At 32.8% G+C, this 21,579-nt stretch overlaps 1 long non-coding RNA gene across 1 annotated transcript; it reads right to left on the bottom strand.

Moving 5' to 3' along the window:
• Nucleotides 1-12,969: 12,969 nt before the first annotated feature.
• Nucleotides 12,970-17,835, bottom strand: LOC107955093 (uncharacterized). Its single transcript, XR_005916502.1, has 2 exons — nucleotides 15,798-17,835; nucleotides 12,970-13,582 (listed from the first exon to the last, which is right to left on the bottom strand). It is a non-coding gene; the product is annotated as an uncharacterized lncRNA (long non-coding RNA).
• Between the last annotated feature and the right edge of the window lie 3,744 nt (nucleotides 17,836-21,579).

Here is a 21,579-nt window from a genome sequence, read left to right as displayed (position 1 = left end):
TTGTTTTTGGGATGTTTTTATTTGCTATCATGAACTAATTTTCTAAATACCTAGGGAAATGAACCCTATTATGGATTTTGTTATTTGATTTCTATTTTTACGCAATAAATACTTGGATCTTGTTCTCAATTATGTGTGTTGGGGATCAACCCGATTAAACAACGAACATGTAAAAATAGCAGAAGAAATTGAGAAATTGAACACACAAATTTAACGTAGAAAAATCTCTCCAAAGAGGATAAAAAACCACAAGCAAAGATAATTTTACTATAATAGTAAAAGAACAAAGAGTACAAAAGATGGAGATAAGAACTAAACCTCGAAAACCAAAAAAAACCCTCAAAACGTAAACACAAAATTCTCTAAATGTGTTATGAGTTCTAATCTCTTATGAGTGTATTTTCTAAGGTTGTAAAAGAGTCTATTTATAGGCTAAATTCATATTTAAAATAATAATAAAATAATTTAGACTAATCAAAATTTGATTGAAACAAATAAACAGAGTTTAACTAGAAGATTATTTCTCAAATTTGACTAAAATAGGAGTCATACTTAACAAAACGCCATATTTGCCAAATCTTGCCACAAGCCTATCTTGAACTATGCAGGGAATTAACTGAGTTGCTTAGAAATTAGAAGACTTCTAGTCTTCGACTTGTACACTGCCAAATCAAAACTAACCCAGGTCTAATTTTCACGAACACAATGCCCTAACTTTTCAACACCTGCATCCAAAAGAAAATCTTTCTTCAACAAAACAATCATACATTTTTCCCTCCTATGACCAAATTGCCTCCGCTCTAAACGAGTTGACTTCAACTCCGTGACGGACGAAGGACGTCCGATTTCACCGGCCATTATAAAACCTTCTAGAATATAAAGACTATTGGTTTTTTTACCTTTTAACAAAACGAGAGCTCCACAAGATACTTTAATGCTGCTCGACTCAATGTTGATTCTGCATCATTTCAAGTCTAAAATACTCAAGGAGATGGGATTCTTTCGTAAATCAGGTACATACCTGACATCTAAGAGTGTCCTAATTGTCCCAAAGTGTATCCTAATTTTAACAATACCAATACCAATTACCTTACTGGATGAATCATTTCCCATGCGCACAACTCCACCTTTAAACGAACTGTATGTGGAAAACCATTCTCTATTGGGACACATGTGGAAAGAACATACCGAATCTAGGATCCACTCGGACATAAGCTTGGAGTTATCACTCGTTAACACTAACAAGAAACCATCACCACTTTTATTGACCAAATTAGAACCAGTTACATCTTCCTCGTTACTCTTAACAGCTCTTTTATTTCGCATTTTATAACAATTTGCTTTGACGTGACCTAACGTTTTACAATAACGACACCTTTTATCTTGCTTCTTTGATTCTACCAAAACGGAAGTTTGCCTATCTTCTTTGCTATCTGAATCAAACTCATTGTCGAGTTTGTCTCTACTCAACAAATGGCCCTTCACATCTTCAAACGAGAGTTTGTCTCTGCCATAATTCAGGGTCTCCTTGAAAGACTTGTATGAAGAGGGTAAAGAGCACAATAATAGCATAGTCTGATCTTTATTGTCAATTTGAACATCAATGTTCTTTAAATCATTTAAAAGAGTATTGAATTGACTGATATGATCTCTAAGAAGCTCACCTTCATTCATGCGAAACGTAAATAGACGTTATTTTAACACTAAACAGTTAGGCAGAGTCTTAGTCGCATAAAGAGTTTCTAACCTTTTTCACAAGGCGAATGAGGTCCTCTCCATCAATACCTCTTACAATATCGTATTCGTGAGGCACAACTGGATTGTAGACAAATCATTTTCATTAAGCTCTTCCCATTCTGTTTGATTTAGATTCTCAGGCTTTTTTCCAGTAACAACCTTTTTCAAGCCAGTTTGAACTAGAATTGTCATCATCCGAACTTGTCATTGATTGAAATTTGTCTCACCATCGAACTTCTCAATTTCAAACCTTGTTGATGTCATCTCTAAACGAGCTGATCTACGAAAATTAAACTTGCTTTGATACTACTTGTTGGGGATCGATCCGATTAAACAACGAACAAGTAAAAATAGTGAAAGAAATTGAAAAATTGAGCACACAATTTTAACGTGGAAAAATCCCTCCAAAGAGGATAAAAAACTACAAGAAAATATAATTTTACTATAATGGAAAAAGAACGAATAATACAAAAGATGAAGATAAAAATTAAACCCCAAAAACTCAAAAACAAAGAACCCTCAAAACGTAAACACAAAATTCTCTAAATGTGTTATGAGTTCTAATCTCTTATGGGTGTATTTTCTAAAGCTGTAAAAGAGTCTATTTATAGGCTAAATTCATATGTCAAATAATAATAAAATAATCTAGACTAATCAAAGTTTGATTGAAACAAATAAACAGAGTTTAACTGGAAAATTATTTCTCAAATTTGACTGGAATAAGAGTCACACTTAACAATGTGTGCTTAATTCTTGGTTTAATATTTCTAAATTATTGATCCATATTTGATGTGTTTAAATCAGAGGAGGAATAAACCCTGTTTAAGAGTTGATCTAGCATAATTGAGTGAAGTTGCATGCAATCCTAGAAATAGGACGACATAAATCTATCGAATTAGAGTCAAATCTAATAAGGGAATCTATAGATCAAGTTAATGTAACAATAGGGGTTTTTAATTAAAAATAAATTTTAATTAATCTATCTAGAGTCAGTTGCTCTTAGTCTTGAAAAGAGATATTAGCATAATTTAGGGATTTTTACGAATCAAGATACTAAGTGAAGAAATTGCGTAATTTAGATTGATAATGAAAGATGAAATCTAGGTGAATTCTTTCCTGGGTATTATTTTGCTTCTTGGTTGTTTACTCGATTATTTTCCTGATTTTTTTTCTTTGTCGCGTTCATAGTTAATTAATTTAGTTAATTTTAGTTTTTAATCAATCACTCCAGTTTGTTGGTTAAATAATAGAAAGACGATAATTACTAATACTTTTAGTCTTCGTGGGAACGATATCTTTGCTCACCGTAACTATTCTATTAATTGATAGTTGCACTTGCCTTTGTCGAATTTTAAGTTGGTTTACGACTGCATCAAGTTTTTGGCACCGTTATCGGGGACTAAAATATTAGGAAAACTTTATTTCTATTAATTTAGCCTTTTTATTTTTATTTTTATTTTTATTTTTTTGTTTTTAATTTAATTTTTACATTCTAATTTTTCGTTTGTTTGATTCTAACAGGTTCTTTTGGTTTATGACTAGAGGAAACTCATCTAAACCGTTAATTTTTTATAAATGAGTTGAAAAGACTGCTCGCAGAAATTGTAAAGAGCTTAGAAAAGTAAGGCAAGATCGACATATTTTAGTAGACGATCAAGAGGAAAAGTTAATCAAACAACCCCAAAATATTTGATGGTTGAGAGCATGAGCAAGTCAACTTTATGTATAACAATTCTAGACCTCAAAATAACCCCTATAACAATAATTATAATTCAAGATGGAGGAATCATCCAAATTTCTCTTAGGGTGGTCAATGTAATCAAACAATCTCATCTGGGTTTTCAGCAACCTTATCAGCAAGAAAAGAAGGTAAATCTTAATGAGATGTTAGCTAAATTTATTTCAGTGTCCAAAACTCGATTTCAGAACAATTAGACAACTCTGAAAAATCAGCAAGCATCGATTCAAGGGCTTGAAAATCAGACTGGACAACTTGCTAAACTAGTTTCAAAAAGACAACAAGGTAGTTTGCCTAGTAACACTGAAACTAACCCAAATGAGCAAATCCACGCAATCATTGTTTGAAGCATGGAAGGATTAGTCGAGCTTGTAAAGAAGGTAAATCTAGAAGATGTTGAAAAATGATGGGGTTGAGGAAATCAAGAAAGAGCATAAGCCGTTGTTATAGAATACAAACCACGAATTCCATATCCGACAGCATTGAAGAAAGACCGCATAAATAAACAACATGGTAAATTTCTTAAACTTTTTAAAAAAATTGCATATTAACTTACCTTTTGTTGAAACTCTTTTGCATATGCCTAAATATGTAAAATTTTTAAAGGAGTTGTTAACAAATAAAAGAAAGTTAAACGACTTGTCAACTATGGAGCTCAATGAGGATTGTTCGACCGTTCTCCAAAACAAATTACCCAACAAGCTTAAAGATCCATGAAGTTTTACTATTCTTTATCTTATTGGTAGTTTAAATGTTGAAAAAGCTTTGGCTAATTTGGGAGCTAGTATAAATGTTATTCCTTATAAATAAGCGCTTAAACTCTAAAGGGCAGTCTAGCTTAAACTTTAAATAAGCACTTTTCAGGAGGCAACCTGAGTGTTTTTTATTTTATTTATTTATTTTACTTTTATTTTTTTAAAAATTGAAAAAAAAACTTCAAAAAAATTTACATTCATTTTTAGTTTTTATTACTTAAAAAAATTAAAAAAAAACAAGGGTCACACGGCTTGGGGTGATCCATATGGCCATGTGAGTCACAAGGCCTAGACACACATGATTATCTATAATTTATCCTAAGACATTGTTGATGAAAATAATAAATTGATGGAAGTTAACTTGAATGTGGGTTGAGAATTTTGCTTGAGGAGAAGCAAACGCTTAAATATGGAGATATTTGATAAGTGATAAAATTAACATGTTTTAGTTTCATTCTTAATGAGTTTTTGGATGATTAATCGATTTAAAATGGTAAATTTTATACTCATAATCCTTAAAATTCATGTTTTTATACTTAGGAGAGTGTTTTGGAGCGAAAGGAGCAGAAAATGAGTGAAAATTGAAAAATGAAAGCAAGTTTTAAGAGCTACAAGGGCTGGACCATTCCACACAGGCTGGAGACACGGTCGTGTGAGCCACACGGCTATGTGCCAGACTGTGTCAAATTTCACGAATCGCACTCCAAACAGGTGGGAAAATGCATTTTTTTAGGTTTTTCGGGCATTGTAAGACCTATATGTGACAAAAATAAGAAGAGAGAGAAGTGAGTCGTCATAGAATACTCAAGAAAACAACTTGAAAATCACCATTGAAGCCGACTCTGAAACAGATTTCCATCAATATTTAATATTTTCTTTTGATTTCTTTGAAGTTTATTATGAGTTTCTTTATTTCTTGTGGTTATACTGTCTTTAGGATGTTTTTATTTGCTATCATGAACTAATTTTCTAAATACCTAGGGAGATGAACCCTATTATGGATTTTTTTATTTGATTTCTATTTTTACGCAATAAATACTTGGATCTTGTTCTCAATTATGTGTGTTTAATTCTTGGTTTAATATTTCTAGATTATTGATCCATATTTGATGTGCTTAAATTAGAGGAGGAATAAACCCTATTTAAGAGTGGATCTAGCGTAACTGAGCGAAGTTGTATGCAATCCTAGAAATAGGACGATATAAATCTACTAAATTAGAGTCAAATTTAATAAGGGAATCCATAGATTAAGTTAATGCGATAATAGGGGTTTTAATTAGAAAGAACTTTCAATTAATCAACCTAGAGTCAGTTGTTCTTAGTCTTGAAGAGAGATATTAACATAATTTAGGGATTTCTACAGATCAAGATACTAAGTGAAAAATTGCGTAATTTAGATTGATAATGAAAGATGAAATCTAGGTGAATTCTTTCTTGGGTATTATTTCACTTCTTGGTTGTTTACTCAATTATTTTCCTGATTTTTTTCTTTGCCGCGTAGTTAATTAGTTTAGTTAATTTTAGTTTTTAATTAATCACTTGTCGGTTAAATAATAGAAAGACGGTAATTTCTAGTACTTTTTTTTCGTGGGAAAGATATATTTGCTCACCGTAGTTGTACTATTAATTGATATATGCACTTGCCTTTGTCGAATTTTTAGTTGGTTTACGAATGCATCACAAGAATATAACAATTGCAATTATAATGAATATATTCATATAATTATAAATAAAATTAATCACTATAAAACACGACTGGACTGATAAATAAAATATATCCAAGCATAAATCATAATAAATCTATAAAAAGTCCACACATGGTAGGATATAAATCATTATAAATATGAACCGGGAACACACACATGGTTTATATAATGTGAGAGTCAAATAATAAATTCCAAAATTCCCAAGACCTTGATCATTATCAATGATAATTATATTTTGTTTTTTCTTCTCTTTTACTTTTTGTTTCTTTTTAAATAATTTTTATGCAAACACATGTTAAATATTTAAAATTTATTTTTAATTTAATTATATATATTAACTTTGAGAAATTTTATTTTTTTTATATTTATAATCTTCTAAATAAAAGTAATTAATTGCTAAGACATGGAATAGTTGTTAAAGTTTTTGTTCGGCGCTTAAATGACACGAGTTCAAACTTTATCATTTCATGTCTTTTTCGGTAATATTGTATTGACACTTCATTTTAATTATAGTCAACTATTTTTTTTCATGAAGTAAGTCAAACATATTTAATTTTAGGTTTAATGGTAAAAAAAACCCTTAGTCAAAAAACTCAATTAAGCGTTTAACAAAATTTAGCATCCAATTGAGTCATTAAAAGATGAAAAACTAATTAATCAAGTCCCTCCATTAACGTTCACCAGGTTTAATCGTTAAGTTTCACTGACATGGCTGACAGACCAATCGAACGACGACACTTGATAGTCGTGTGTACATCATCTGACGTGGCCAAATGTCACGTCAACAAATCTTTTTTGAAAACATAAAAAATCCTTAAAATAATTATTTTTAAAAATAATTATTTAAAAAATCACATCTAAGATAAATCAAAATAAATGGTTGTCTAAATTCGTTTACTTAGACAATATTTTGTCCAAATTCATTCTAAATGTGATTTTACAAACCATTATTAAAAAATTATAGAAAAAATAATTTTTTGGTACAAAATTATTAATAATTATAAGAAATTATTAAATTTATTTTAAAACGAAAAATATTTAAAATTTTAAAAGGGAGAACGGGCTTCTCTTCGAATCTAACACGGATGAGTGAGTATTTTAAAATAAAAAAATATTTTTAAACTTCACTGTGTATCAAATACTCATTAAAAACATTTTGGAGGGAAGTCGATTTAATTACAATGAAGTAAAATATATGGTGTCACTGTCATATCTGTGGAGTTGGGAATAAAGAAATAAAAAATAATTTGATACAGAAAATATGAAGACTACTGAACAGAATTTAATTTAATAGGGATTAGTTTGACTATGTACGGCACTGAAGACGGGAAGACTTAGGTGGTGTCGGCTATCTTAACCAACTTTTTTAATTAAAAGTTTTATCTGTCCCACAAAGATTTTTTTATGTACACAGACAGCCTATTCTTATTCTGTAGCTGGGTTTAATTATAATAATAATTGTCACATCTATTTTGGAATTCTTTAAAACCCTCTTATCTAACCATCTACAAGTTGCTTAATCCTTAATAATAATGATGGAATATTTGGACACTTGCTAATTGAAATTTCCTATTTAAAAATAAAGTAGATTTTCGACGCAATAGAATTTTTTAGAGAAAAATAACACTCCTACTAGCTAGGAACGAATAAAAATAATGTTTCCTTCATATAAGGAATCATGAGTATCCTCTTCTATCAGCCGTATAACATGCTGTGGTGGAATTGGGAACAGAACTACTTGGTTTAGCTTTCCTATTGCCGCCTTTGCCAAACAATCAACTACCTTGTTACTTCCTCGCAAGACATGCCTAAACTTCACTTTCCAATTCTTATTACACCATTCATGAATTAACCGGACTTCTGCAATGTTACTAATTGATGCGAACCCATTACAGATAGTATCTATAAGCATCACATTGTCACAACTAATCTCAACCTGTTTATACCCCTTCAACCAAGCCAGTTTCATCCCTTCAACAATCGCTCGTGCTTCAATCCTGAATATCTCATCCATCCCTGTTACAATGTTAAAACCCGTCAACCACTCCCCATCTGAATTTCGCACAGCTCCTCTGATCGCTGCTTTGGTGTTGTTTTTTGAAACAAAACCATCAACGTTAATCTTGACCCAACCTGAATCAGGACACTACCATCTTTGTACAGTTTTAGAAGAGCAAGCCAAATGAACCATCTTGGCACTATACCTACAAGACTTTGTCCAAGCAAGAGCCGATGCAATAAGTTCATGACTGCTGCTACTAGCATTTTTAAAAATGAAAGCATTGCGATTTTTCCAAATGAACCAAGTCACTATTGAAAAGAGGGTCGACTATTCACCACAATCAACATTAAGCATCCCTTTCTTCATGATATTCCAGTGTATCCATTCCCCAATATGAAAGTTGAAAAAGAAATTCCAAGCATTCCTAGGTAATAAGGACTTCCACACCAATTGGGCGAAATCACAATCTCTCACAGCATGGATCACTGATTCAATCGACTTGCCACACTGTTCACAAAAAGGAAAAAAAGACATACCTCTTCTTGCGCGCTCCTCATTTTTCAAAATCTTATTCTGAACAAGCATCCATAAGAAAGTCCTAACTCTTTAAGGAATTTTCAATTTCCAAATGACTTCATCATCCCCGAGCTGATTAGATGAGATAGGGCAACAAAGATGTTTGTATGACTCACGCATAGAAAATTTCCCGACAGCCATCCACTTCCAAGAGAGATGATCCGCTCCTGACTCCGTTAGAGGAGCGTTGCAAGTTTGTATTCGGTTAACCACCTCTCTGGGGAGAACTGTTAAGAGCCAAGTGGAATTCCATTCCCCTTCCACGTTTATTACATCACAAACGTGAATGGTTTCATCAAGAGTGCCACTACCATTGAAATGGAATTTTAGAGGCCCCAAATCATGTAGCTAGATGCCATTTTAGAAATTAACCATTCGTCCATCATGAATTATCCAAACGAGTCCTTTCTACACTTCACTCCAAACATTTGCAATGGATCGCCAGACATAAGAATAATTACTGTGATGCAAATCCTTAGGAATGATCCCATGAGTATTATATTTGTTTCTAAGAATCCTTACCCATAGCGCATCCGTATTAGTCACCAAATTAAAGCCCAGTTTTAAAAGAAATAACATGTCTTGGTCATACAATCGTTGAATACCAAGATCACCTTTATCAATTGGTCTACAAACATCACTCCAACTTACTAGAGCCACCTTTCTCCTTTCATTATTAGAACCCCAGAGGAAATTCCGAACAACCTTTTCAATCTCCTTACAAATCGTAATTTGAATTCGGGCTGTTGTCATAAAATAATTTGGGATCGACAAAAGAACCAACTTCACTAAAGTTAGCATTCCAGCAAAGGATAGTTTAAGAAGTTAGCATTCCAGCAAAGGATAGTTTACGAGCATCCCATCCATTTAACCGGTTCCGAATTTTATCCAGCACAAAGGAAAAAGTATTCCTCCCAACCTTACAATAAAAGAGAGGCATGCCAAGATATTTTCCCAAATCCTCCACTCTAGAGAAACCCAAATTGGCACTTAAGTCAGCAGTTACCTCCTCTGTCACGTTGCTTGAAAAATATGTCTTTTGCCTATTAACTTATGGCCAGAGAACCAAAAAAACCTATCCAACACATGTCTAAGGCATTCTACTCCTTGTACCGTTGCTCTACCAAAAAGTAAAAGATCGTTAGCAAAAAAGATATGAGAGACACCCGGGCCTTAGCGTGAAAGCATAATTTGTTCCCAAACCTATCCAACACATAATTTGTTCCTAGACGTTCTATGCTAAAAATAAACAAATAGGGAGATAGAGGATCCCATTGTCTCACACCTTTAGATGGGGATAAACTCTTCCGAGAGAGTACCGTTCTAGAGCAGTTGTAATGAAGAAGATGAGACGCATTGCATAATAGTTCTCATAAAAGCTGTAGGCAAACCAACATCAATCAAAGTATCCTTAAGAAAGTCACATTGAATCCTGTCATAAGCCTTCTCTAGGTCCACTGATGCGAGCTCATATTCGTTTGTTTATTATGAGTCGCAAGAGTTCCCGATCGACATTAAGTGTGATAGCCCAAAATAGGGCCTAATCGGAACAGTGGTTTCGTAACCAAAAATTCGAAGTGAAATAGTTTAATTTTATAAATTTTTATTAATTACCAATTGATTGAAATATTGTTTGAAAATATGAATAGAAAATTTTAATGATTTAGTGCCTAATTGAATTTTTAGGACTAAATTGAGAAAAATGCAAAGTGTGACTAATTAGTGATTAAAGGACTTAATTGAATTATTGCATGAAATTGGAAGTGTTTACATGGAAAATATACCATAAATTAGTGATATGGACAAATAAGGGTAATTCTAGAAAAATATCTAAGTAAGTGGGTCAAGGGCATTTTTGTCAAAATTGAATAAAAGACAAAATAAGATGAAAACAAGTGTTCATCTTCTTCAAAAATTAAAGAGCTTGCTGCTAAAAATTTCATGTCCCAATAGCTAGGGTTCTTGATTTTTCTAAGCTCAATTGTAAGTGATTTTTTGCCCCGTTTGTAATTATTTTCGTATTTTTATGCTTATTGAAGCTTGAATTTCATGTTTCTACCATTTATTTTAAATGAAATTAAAGTTTAAAAATTGAACCATTCATGATATAGTTGTAATTTGATGAGTGATGATAGACAATGAATGTTTGAAGTGCTAATTACGAGTTTTACTAGATGAATTTCGATAAAAATATTGAAAAAGGACTAAATTATGAAAGATAGCAAAGTGTGCATAAAGTTGTGATTTTGTGAAATTGAGGGCTGTTATGAGCATGAAATATGATTTAGTGAGGTTTGAAATTTAAGAAATTTAGTGAATTTTATTTTTACGAGCTTTGGGATGAAAGTGTAATTTTTGAAAAGTTATGGGAAAAAATGTAAGTTTGCCAAAATATTGTGTATGAATTGTATTTGAATGGAATGTTGATAAAATATATTAAATTGTGTTAATATATATCAAGAAAGAAGAAATAGTGGAAGTGATCGAGGAAAAGAGAAGGTTATCGACTAATTTACGAAAATAGTCGGTTTGCATCCGAGGTAAGTTACGTGTAAATAATAGCAATATATTTTTATAAATTGTGAATTATATTTGATATGTGAATTAATATTGAATGTGGAAGGAAAATTGTTCATGAATTATTCAAGTGATAAAGTGTTTAAAATAAAGTGTTAAGTGTAAATTCTTGGTTGAACTTAGGAATAGAAGTGGATACAAATGACATGTCACTAGAGATCAGTGTTACAGTGAGTCCCGGGTGCTGGGTGATCTAGCATGTGTTGATAACACCTGACAGCTTGTATGAGCAGGCCCGCGGACATTTCCAGTGTTATTGATCAGTGGTAGCTTCGGCTACATATCAGTGTGGCACTTATGTGCTAATTCTCTATGTATCCGTGTATATTTCGAGTGTTCAACGGGATTAATAATAAGTTAAAGTGAACATGAAATGAAGTGTGTATGCAGGTACATTTGAAAGAATGAGCATATGTGATAAATGTTAAGTGTGTAAATGTATGTGCAAGTGAATTGGTAAGATTGTGCATGTATAAGTGATTGAAATTGCTAAAAAATGTATTGATTAGTTATTTGTTAAAAATGTTAATTATTAAATTAGTACTTATTGTTTACATGTAACTTACTAAGCTATTAGTAGCTTATACCTTTCTTTCTTTTCTTTTTTTTTTATAGTGTTTTGAGCTTGCTCGAATTGGGGATCGTCGGAGCCTCGTATCACACTATCAACAAACTTCTTGGTATTATGTTATTTCAAAATGTTTAAAGTTATGGCATGTATAGAGACTTACTCATTTTGAGTATGTTCATATGATATGGCTAAATATTAGCTATTGAAATGGTTAGTAAAGAATATGTTTTGGTGTTATGCATGCTTAAATGGTAACTAAAACAAAGAAACTATAAAAGAGTAAAAATTTTGCAAAGAAGCAGTTTTTGGACAGCAGCAGTGACGTGAATTTGAAAACTCACCAAAAATAGTGCAAATGGAATTAGAGAGTGAATGATATATATAATTAAATCTTATCAAGTCTATTTTTACATTAAAGAAACGGTGTAGGCAAAGAAATTTTATATTTTGAGATATTTAAATTTTAGTGAGACAGGGTCAGAATGGTTTTTGAAGTCCCCTGTTTTAAATTTAGAAAATCATTAAAAATTGTACAGAAATAATTATGAGTTATAATTTATATGTATAGATTCCTTAGTAAGTCTATTTTCTATAGAAACAAGCGGAAACACCATATAAAGTTTTTAAAGTGAGATAATTTATTTTTAGTGAGTGGTGGTCAGAACCATCGGTCAGTGAAACAGGGGAGTCTTCAATGAATAAACTGTACTAATTGGCTAGACCAAAAATTCTAAAATTTTTTTGGTAAGAATATATATAAGTCTAGTTTTAGGTAAAATTTACGGATTTAAATTTCTAGTTTCATAGCTCGAGTTATAATTAAATTAGTGACAGCCGCGCAGGTGAACAATTTTGTTGTGAATAGTGAAATTAATTTTAAAAGTAAATTTTTATGCTCCGAACTAGTAAGTTAAGTTAGATGACACCTCGTGCTCGAATTCAGAAACGATCTCGGGTAAGGGGTGTTACATTAAGAAGTATCAAATTGATGGGATAAGTAAAGGTTGAAAACGGGAATGGCAGGCTATGTAAAAAAAATGTTTTGTTGGTTGGGAATGGAGAAGTTTTAATTCGGTCTAAGGGCTGAAGAATGAACCAATATTAAACAACAATACTGACTCAATTCTTATATTAGCACTTAGGATGATTATGATAAGGATAAATAAATAAAAGCATAACCCGCAATCTAGCAAGATAGGAACCAGTCAGTATAAGGGTGAACGTCACACTTCTAAGAAGTGATAAGTTCAAAGAAAGAATCAGATTGATGCCACAAGGAAGCTAGATAAGTCAATTTGAGTCAAATATGAACAAAGAGAGAGAACACTCAAAATAAGATAAAAGTTCATCAAAAGTTCCTACAAAGTGTTTCAAGCCTAGTATTTATAGGCTATACAATAAATTAGCTGAATAGGCATGTTAACAATCAGATTGAATGTGTTTAATGACCGTTAATTTGTCCAAGACATCCCTTGAGAGTTTCTAGATTTAGGTAACGCCAGCAGCCTTGTTCACATTGTGACATTTGCATTCCCAATCAGCCAATTTCCTTGGACCTTGAAGATTAGCTGAATGTGCATGGAGTTGAACGGTTGAAATGGTGTGAACATGAATTGATGCTACTTGGAAAACCGAATGGTTATGTAGCTCATTATTGCTGCTTATGTCGCATAAAGAGTTTTCAAGTGTGAACAGCAAGAATTGAATGGCTTCATAGGTGTGAACTTAGTAGCCAACCAATTTGTCAAGTGTGGACACACTTGGCTTTTCATGAGAAGAAACTTGGAATGTTGTGTTCAGCACCTTCCACATGCATGCACGTCCAAGTGCATGGAGCTCCATAAATGTGGTTCATTGAACATCAATTATGCATGCATCAGCTTGAGAAGAAGTTTCTTAGCAGCAGCCAATGTGAACAACCTGACCAACATTAAGAAAACATTTAAATGCACATTAAGACAAGATTTAATCACACTTTAATTTGTTTGAACTTAGACAAACATTAATGATGTCAAAATTAAGACAAGTAATTAAAACACATATTAATGATGTTCAAACTAAGACATAATTAAAGACACAAACTAAAATAACTAAATGGATAGCAATCCTTATTTCCAGCAACCGAATTAAACATACTGATTTAAGGCTTTATTTGAAGCACATTGCATGAGACGCATGAAGTGCATGTCCAAGCTTGATCAATTAGTCTCGTGATAGCTTTTGTCCAAACTCGATCAATGATACCTGTGATAGCTTTCTTGAACTTCTTAGCTCGTGCACGAGTAATTGGTCCTATTGGCATCTCAATTGGATCTTACGATGTTTCACGAGCTGTTTTGGTTGAGTCCATGTCCATGCTCACATCATCCACCTTGACAACCATCCACCCTTTTTTACTCTTCGTGGTCTTCATAGTATGAATAGATTCCTGGGCAATAATTATGTTGTCTGATATGTTTCGTGAAGCGATGAAATGTGATTGGTTTTGCTTAACCAACGTTTGCATAGGTTGTCAAAGACATATTAAAATCGTCTTGGTAATTATTTTGTACAGAACATTACACAAACTAATGGGACGAAATTGATTAATAGTTTCCGCTCTAAAAATCTTGGGAACGAGCACTAAAAATGTCTTGTTAAGCCTAGGATTCAAACATTCTCCCGAGAATACACATTTGACTAAATTAAAAACACTGACCCCCACTACCTCCCAATTAGCTTGATAGAATTTGGCATGGAACCCATCCGCCTCAGGTGCCTTAAGGGGACTCATGCTAAAAACTGAACAACGAACCTCTTCTTCAGTGACTTTAGCCAACAACTCTCTAATTACATTGGTCTCAAGCTTCAGGAAATGCCCACGTATAGGAAAACTCCCTGTCAAATAATTATCCACTGTATACAACTTGGAGAAATAATCAGTCGCATGCCATCGTAACATATCATTATCGAAACACCAACCAGTCCCTTCAATCAATAAAGCTTCTATGTTATTTTGCTGCCTTCGCTTCAATGTGCGATTATGAAAAAATGCAGTGTTCCTATCCCCATTAAATAACCACTCGCTTCGAGATTTTTGAAACCAATACAGTTCTTCTTGATTTATAATGTGCTCTAACTTAAGTCAAGTTTTTGTTTCTCTCAAACTAAGTTTTGAACTGAATCTTCTTTCTAAAGCCCTTTGCACCTGTTTTAGTTCTTTTAACTTTGTTCTTTTCCTGTCAAAAATATTAACAAAAACAGTCCTATTCCAAACTTGTACTGACTTCGAAAAATTCTCAAGATTTTGCATAATAACATTATCAGAGATCCAAGCCTTCAAAATCACATCTTGGAATTCAGGATGGGATAACCAACTAGCTAGAAAACAAAATGGTCGAACACCTTTTTCAATCCTCTCTGGATTTGTTGAGACCAATAAAGGGCGATGATCAGACTTTAATTTATAAAGGTGTCGTACTGTGGTATTTGGAGCATAACTCTGCCAATCACCATTGCAAAATGACCGATCAAGTCTCTGAAACAACCTCCCCTTACTCCAAGTAAACTTTGGCCCTTGGACTCCCAAATCAATGAATCCATGATTAAAGAAAAAATATCTAAAGCGAGAACACCAAACTTTACTAGTAACAGCTCCACCCTGACGTTCATCAACACCCATAATCACGTTAAAATCACCTGACAAATAGCTATGGCTCATTAATTCCAGAAGCTAAAAGATCAAGGTGTTCCCATAACTGTGCCCTTAAACTTTGTTTGGGACTCGCATACACCGCTGTGTAGAGGAAAGGCCTGCGACATCTTCGGTCCCGGATTCGCACATGAATAAATTGAGGATATGCTTTTAGAACCTCCACATAGAACCCTCTTTCCACAACAACCGTATACCACTAGCAAAACCTACTAGTTCTACTCTAAACGAGTAATCAAACCCCAATTTAGCAATCACAGCCTCAACCCTAACGCCACTTATTCTAACCTCAAAAAGAGCGACAAAATCCAGTCTAAATTCTCTATTATATTCTTTCAAAAACTTAGAAATCGTGGGTGTTCACAACCCTGGCAATTTAAAAATAGAAAACGAAAATCTGATGCCATAAAATATAGAATAAATATAGCAAAAGAAGTCTCTTACCCCGAAATCAAGCTACATCAGCGTCTTCTAGTGACTCATCACCCGAAGCATCACCCACCACCACATCATCCACCATTCTGGAACTTTCACCCACGTGGCTATGCAATCCAGGGATAATTTCTTCTACTGCTTCTATAATAGATAACGATGGTTCATTGTTAATTGTTAAAGAGGGAGGTTTTTGCCTAGTATTTTCCCCCACCTCTCTTCCAACTCTTTTGTTTGGCCGTTGGCCTGAATTTTCCCCCATACGATTTAACAAATTGGGAGACTATCTTCTTTGGGCATTCATTTCTATCGTGTTCTTCCCTTTACTGGAAGGAAAAGCCACTGCCAAATGTTTTTCTCCATTCAACTTTGGGCCAGTTGCCTAAAAATAAAAATTCCCCATAATTTTCCCAAGTAAAATGGGTCTCATCTTGGATCCATCATCAAAGTAATTTTTGGCCAGACTAGAGGTAGGCCCACTAAGAGAATTGGACGGCTTCAGTATCTTTCAGCCAACTTTCAGCCCACCCTCCAACATTAGACCCTTCCCCTTATTAATTGATTTATTCCTGCCCCTATTCCTCACTTTAGTATTAACATCAGTTTGCCATTTTGTTATTTTTTCCCTCATATCTTCCTCAATTTGTGTCTTAAAAGTCTGATCCGCATCTTCCACATTAACATCTTGAGCAAAATCACTAGAATCATCACCAAGATTTTCGCTTAAAAATTCAAATCTAGAAACATTACTCTCACTGGCCGTCGTAGCTTTGACTGATTTTGCTAGCACCAGTCTAGTTCCTCTCTTCTGCTTTCATTCTACTAACATCCAAGGATCATATCTTTCCTCCTCAACACATTTCGGGATCTCAGGCATCTCCCGTGGCAAATGATTCCCTACCATTTTTGAAGTCTTCTCTTGATCAAATATGTAAGGACAAATCTCTCTGTTGTGCCCATACCACCCACAGTCGAAACACACCAATGGTAAAGACTGGTACTCCACCCATTGAATCCTACCATCAATCATAAACCTGTTGAATCCTACCATCAATCATAAGATTTCCTCCTCAACACATTTCAGGATCTCAGGCATCTCCCAATGCAAATGATCCCCCACCGTTGTTGAAGTCGTCCCTTGACAAATATGTAAGGACAAATCTCTCTGCTGTGCCCATACCACCCACGGTCGAAACACGCCAATGGTAAAGACTGGTACTCCACCCATTGAATCCTACCATCAATCATAATCTTAGACACTAGAGGTTGGCCTAAGTCGACAAAGACCGCAAGTCTAGCAAATTGTCTTCTAGCTCTGGTGTCAGTATTTTGATCTATTTTGGTGACCGGTCCTATCACCCTACCAATAAATTTCAATAGGCTTGTTGTGTACATCCCTTCCGGTAAATCAGGTAGTCTAACCCAAACCAACAGATTGTTGGGTTGCACTTGGTCAGTTGAGAAACTTCGTGTCCATCGCCTAACCATTAAGTAATGACCAAAAATTGTCCACAATCAACCCAATATCGCAGCAAGGTACTCATTCTCATTTTGGAAACAGACCAAAAAATAATCATTCTCCAAATCAAGAACATGTAAGGATTGTTTAATTTTCCATATCACTTGGAGTTTATTTGACATGGCATGATAGGAAATATTTCGACCAAAAAAGCTTCACAATCACAGTCCTGGACATTTGCTATGCAATAAAATTATGAACACGTTCAGAGAAAGTAATTGAAGGCATACCATCAACCACCTCCTTTGAAGCATCGCCTTCCTTTAAATTGAAATCTTCCTCTTCGTGAGAAGAGCCAATGTTATCAAAAGAGCCTAGTAACGTATCTTTCCATGATGCAAAGTTGTTCTCCCCTGAGAATACTAACCTTCTCTGCTTATCCACGATAAGATCATTAGGATCTGGAGGTTTATTCGGTCTCAATCGGGTCTTTTTTGCAGCTCATCCTAAAGATCCATCGAAAACCAAAACTCTGTCGGACATGATAGAGAAAAATAGATTGGAGGATGGACTTTCACTTTTTTCGACGCAATAGAATTCTTAACAGACATTTCAGCCTTTATATAATGTTTACAATTTCAGAAAAAAATTTAATGCATTCTTCAATTAGGTTATTTGCATTTGTGACACTTTTAAATTTGTTATCCGGATCAATTGATTACAAAAGTACATTGAGAAGATTGCAGAATGGCCAATGTTTATAAAAGAGAGAAACGAAAATTTTGAAAAGTAACTTGAAGAACTTCATAAAACTTGAATCCAAAACTTTATCCTTACCTCGAGAAGTTCATAGCTTAATTTAATTTCTATTATAATTCCGCATAGTTTCTTAATAAGGATAACATCTTCTTCTTTTTTGGATAAGGATGACATCTTTGTCTTGTTGTGGTTACTTCCACGTTGCTTCTTGGTAGAGATTTTTCCACATAGCTTCATTTTTCTTTTATGTTATCCTTCTTAGATATTGTCTAGATTCATTTCTTCAATTCATCTAAATTTAATGAATCTATTGACAATATTAATGAGTTAGAACTTTTCGATGTATTTTTTATGTCTTCAATTATATAGGAAGAAAAATCATCAATCTTCATTTCAGCTATCTTTTTTAATAGTTGAATAGATTCTTCATTTATATCACCCCGTAATATCTGACATCATATGTCAGTATTCTTTGACCATCAGTCCAAAAGCTATAAGAATCTCGTTGAAGTAGAAATTTAGCTTTGGCTATTAGAACTATTCTTGCTTGGATTTGAAAATAACCAATAGTCAACATATTTTGTCAAGTGTTCTTTCTCTTCTGTAGCTGCGGAGAGGTTTCTTCCTTCAAGCATTTTTTAGATAGTCCAAATTTGATATGACTGATAATTTTTTTTTCTTTTCGTTATTCCAATAAGACTACTGATTTCAAGTTGAAAGTAGTAAAAGAAATCATCTTCAAATACCATTCGTAATAACATAGATTTCATAAATGTTGTAAAATCTTTTAATAAATGAAAAGAAAATTTTTAAACTGTTATTTCTTTAACAAAACTCCATTCAATATAGAGCTTATATCAAATGGTTCATGATCAAGTCTAAATTTTATAGTAGGAAATTTTTCATCAAAATGATTTGTAAAAATATAAGCTTGTAAAAAATATTCAGAAAAAACTTTTTGAAACTGAGCTTGTTGGTTGCAAATAGCTCCATCAATTTTAGCAAATATTTCTATAGGTAAGATAATTCTAGCCTTATTATATAAGCATAATCTAAATATTATATTTATAATTGGATTATTTTTTCACTTGTTAATAAAATATTGGTATATCAAAAGATTGTTTATCTCCTTAATATCTAAGAAATAAATTTCTAGTTCTTTCCAATCACGATATAAAATAGAATGTAACAATAAATCATGAATTTCTTGTTCTTTAGTTGTTTTTCAATTAAAATTTGTGAAAGCTTAGTAAGCGCTTTTCTAAAGTTTGCTCTTTGCTCAGTAATATGAGTTTTCTATATTTCATTAATAAAATTATATAATTCTAATGGTAAATCTTGGATTATAAAATTATTTTATTTCTTGAATTTTTTGTGGTTTCAACAAATTTTCTGCTACAAAAAATTTTTCTACTCAAAACATTTTAGCATAACTAGCTTGGTATGCTGAATTTGGATCTTGTGAGCAAGTTAGTTGACTTACCAATTGTGGTGAAAATGATATTTGAGTTGAAAATCCAACTAGTTTTCGTACCATTGGATATGAAACATAATATCCTTGGTTAAGATAAAATGGTACTTGAGAAGGTATTGTCACAAATCCTTGATTAGGATTTTTTTTATTTGAAGGTGTTCCCTTTGTTGGGATTTTTATTGACCTTAGTCCCTTTTTCTGGAGGTTGTTTACCTCTATCCATAAGGCCTGCTAAGATAATCAAGAATAATATTGTCAATACATTTGACATATAAAACTTCAAAATTAAAAGTACATAATTCATTATATCATCTAATTCTTCTTGGTACAGTTTCCAAACTTTTATTAGTAAGGAAATGCTTAATTGCCTGATTATCAGTTTTTTTGATAAATTTTTCAGGTGCTAAATATATAAGAATATTTTTTATTCCTTTCTTTATAGCTAATAATTCTTTTTCAAATATGACATAATTAATTTCATTTGGTTTAAATTTTCCTGAACTATATCCACATTAATTCTTCATTGTTTATTGTTCTTGTTTCTAAAATACATCCCCAATAATTTTGTGAGACGTCTGTTTTCAAAATTAATTTATTTTCTTATTTAGGTAAATAAACTTTTAGAATCTGATTTATTTCAGATTTTAAATATTTTATAATTTTTGAGTTTGTTTTAGACCATATAAATAGTTTATCCTATTTTAATTTTTCATATAACATACCTATTTTTTATTATAAATTTGGAAATAAATTTCTTCTATAATTTATAATTCGTAGAAATTGTTAAAGTTGCTTTTTATCTTCAATGTTTTCAGGAAATTCTTTTATTTTCAGTATAATATGATTTTGTAGTTTAAGACCATTTGCAGATAATTTTAATCCTAAAAATTCTATTTATGTTTCTTCTAACTCTATTTTCTTAGGGCTTAATTTGATTCCATGTTTTATGAATACTTGAGAAATAATATTTAAATGTTTTCTATAGAATTCTAGAGTATCTGAAAGTATCAAAATATCATCTATATAAACTACACAAATTTTATTATATTTATTAAAAATAGTATCCATCCATCTTTGAAATATTTGTGATGCATTACATAATTCAAATGGCATCACTTTTCATTGGTAACGTCTATTGGGGCCTAAAAGTTGTTAAAGGTTTGTATTCTTCTGTTAGTATGATTTGCCAGAATCCCGATTTATAGTCAAATTTACTATAATATTTTTCTTGTTTAGCTTGAGTAATTAAAACATCTTTTCTTGGTATAAAATAACCATCAAAATTAATATTTTGATTTAATCTTTTATAATTAATGACCATCCTACCTTTTCCTCTTTTTATTTTTGCATGATATCTAACCATAAAGACTAGACTAGAATGTGGACTATTATTTTTTTCTATTAATCCTTTTTCTAGTAATTACTTAATTTGTATATCAATTTCTTCTATATTTTGTTTATTATAGATCATATGTAACACCCCTAACCCGTATCTGTCGTCGGAATAGGGTTACGGAGCATTACTAGGGTTTACATTTTAAATCTATCAAAAAATTTAAAACATTTAATTCATCACAACAAAACCAATCAATAGCATACATAGTCCCTTATACAAGCCCTCGAGGCCCTAAAAACACATTAGAAACAAATCGGGACTAAATCAGAAACATATAGAAATTTTAGGGAAAAGATGAAAATTTACAAATTGTAGGGGTCACATGGCCATGTGGCTAGGCCATGTGACTCACACGACCAAGAGACACGCCCGTGTCCTAGGCCGTGTAGGCATTTGAAATACGGACACACGGCCGTGTCCTAGCTCGTGTCTATGTCCGTGTAAATCACTGGCTTGGGTCACACGGCCAAACCACACGCCCGGGTGCCAGGTCATGTACCCTTCGAAATAACCTCACACGCCTGTGTGCCAGACTGAGTGCTAGGCCGTGTAAAACTTAACTTGCAACCCTTTGAAAACTACAGAGGACACACGGCCGTGTTACCCGGCCGGGTGTCACACACGGTTGAGACACACGCTCATGTCTCTGCCCATGTGGACGAAAATAGGCTATTTTACAAGCCATTTTTCTTACCCTTTTCAACAT

This window comes from Gossypium hirsutum, chromosome D07 (assembly GCF_007990345.1).
Source record: "Gossypium hirsutum isolate 1008001.06 chromosome D07, Gossypium_hirsutum_v2.1, whole genome shotgun sequence".
Taxonomy (NCBI): domain Eukaryota; kingdom Viridiplantae; phylum Streptophyta; class Magnoliopsida; order Malvales; family Malvaceae; genus Gossypium; species Gossypium hirsutum.
The sequence above is the reverse complement of the archived record's forward strand: the minus strand, read 5'-3'. Positions and strand labels throughout refer to the sequence as shown.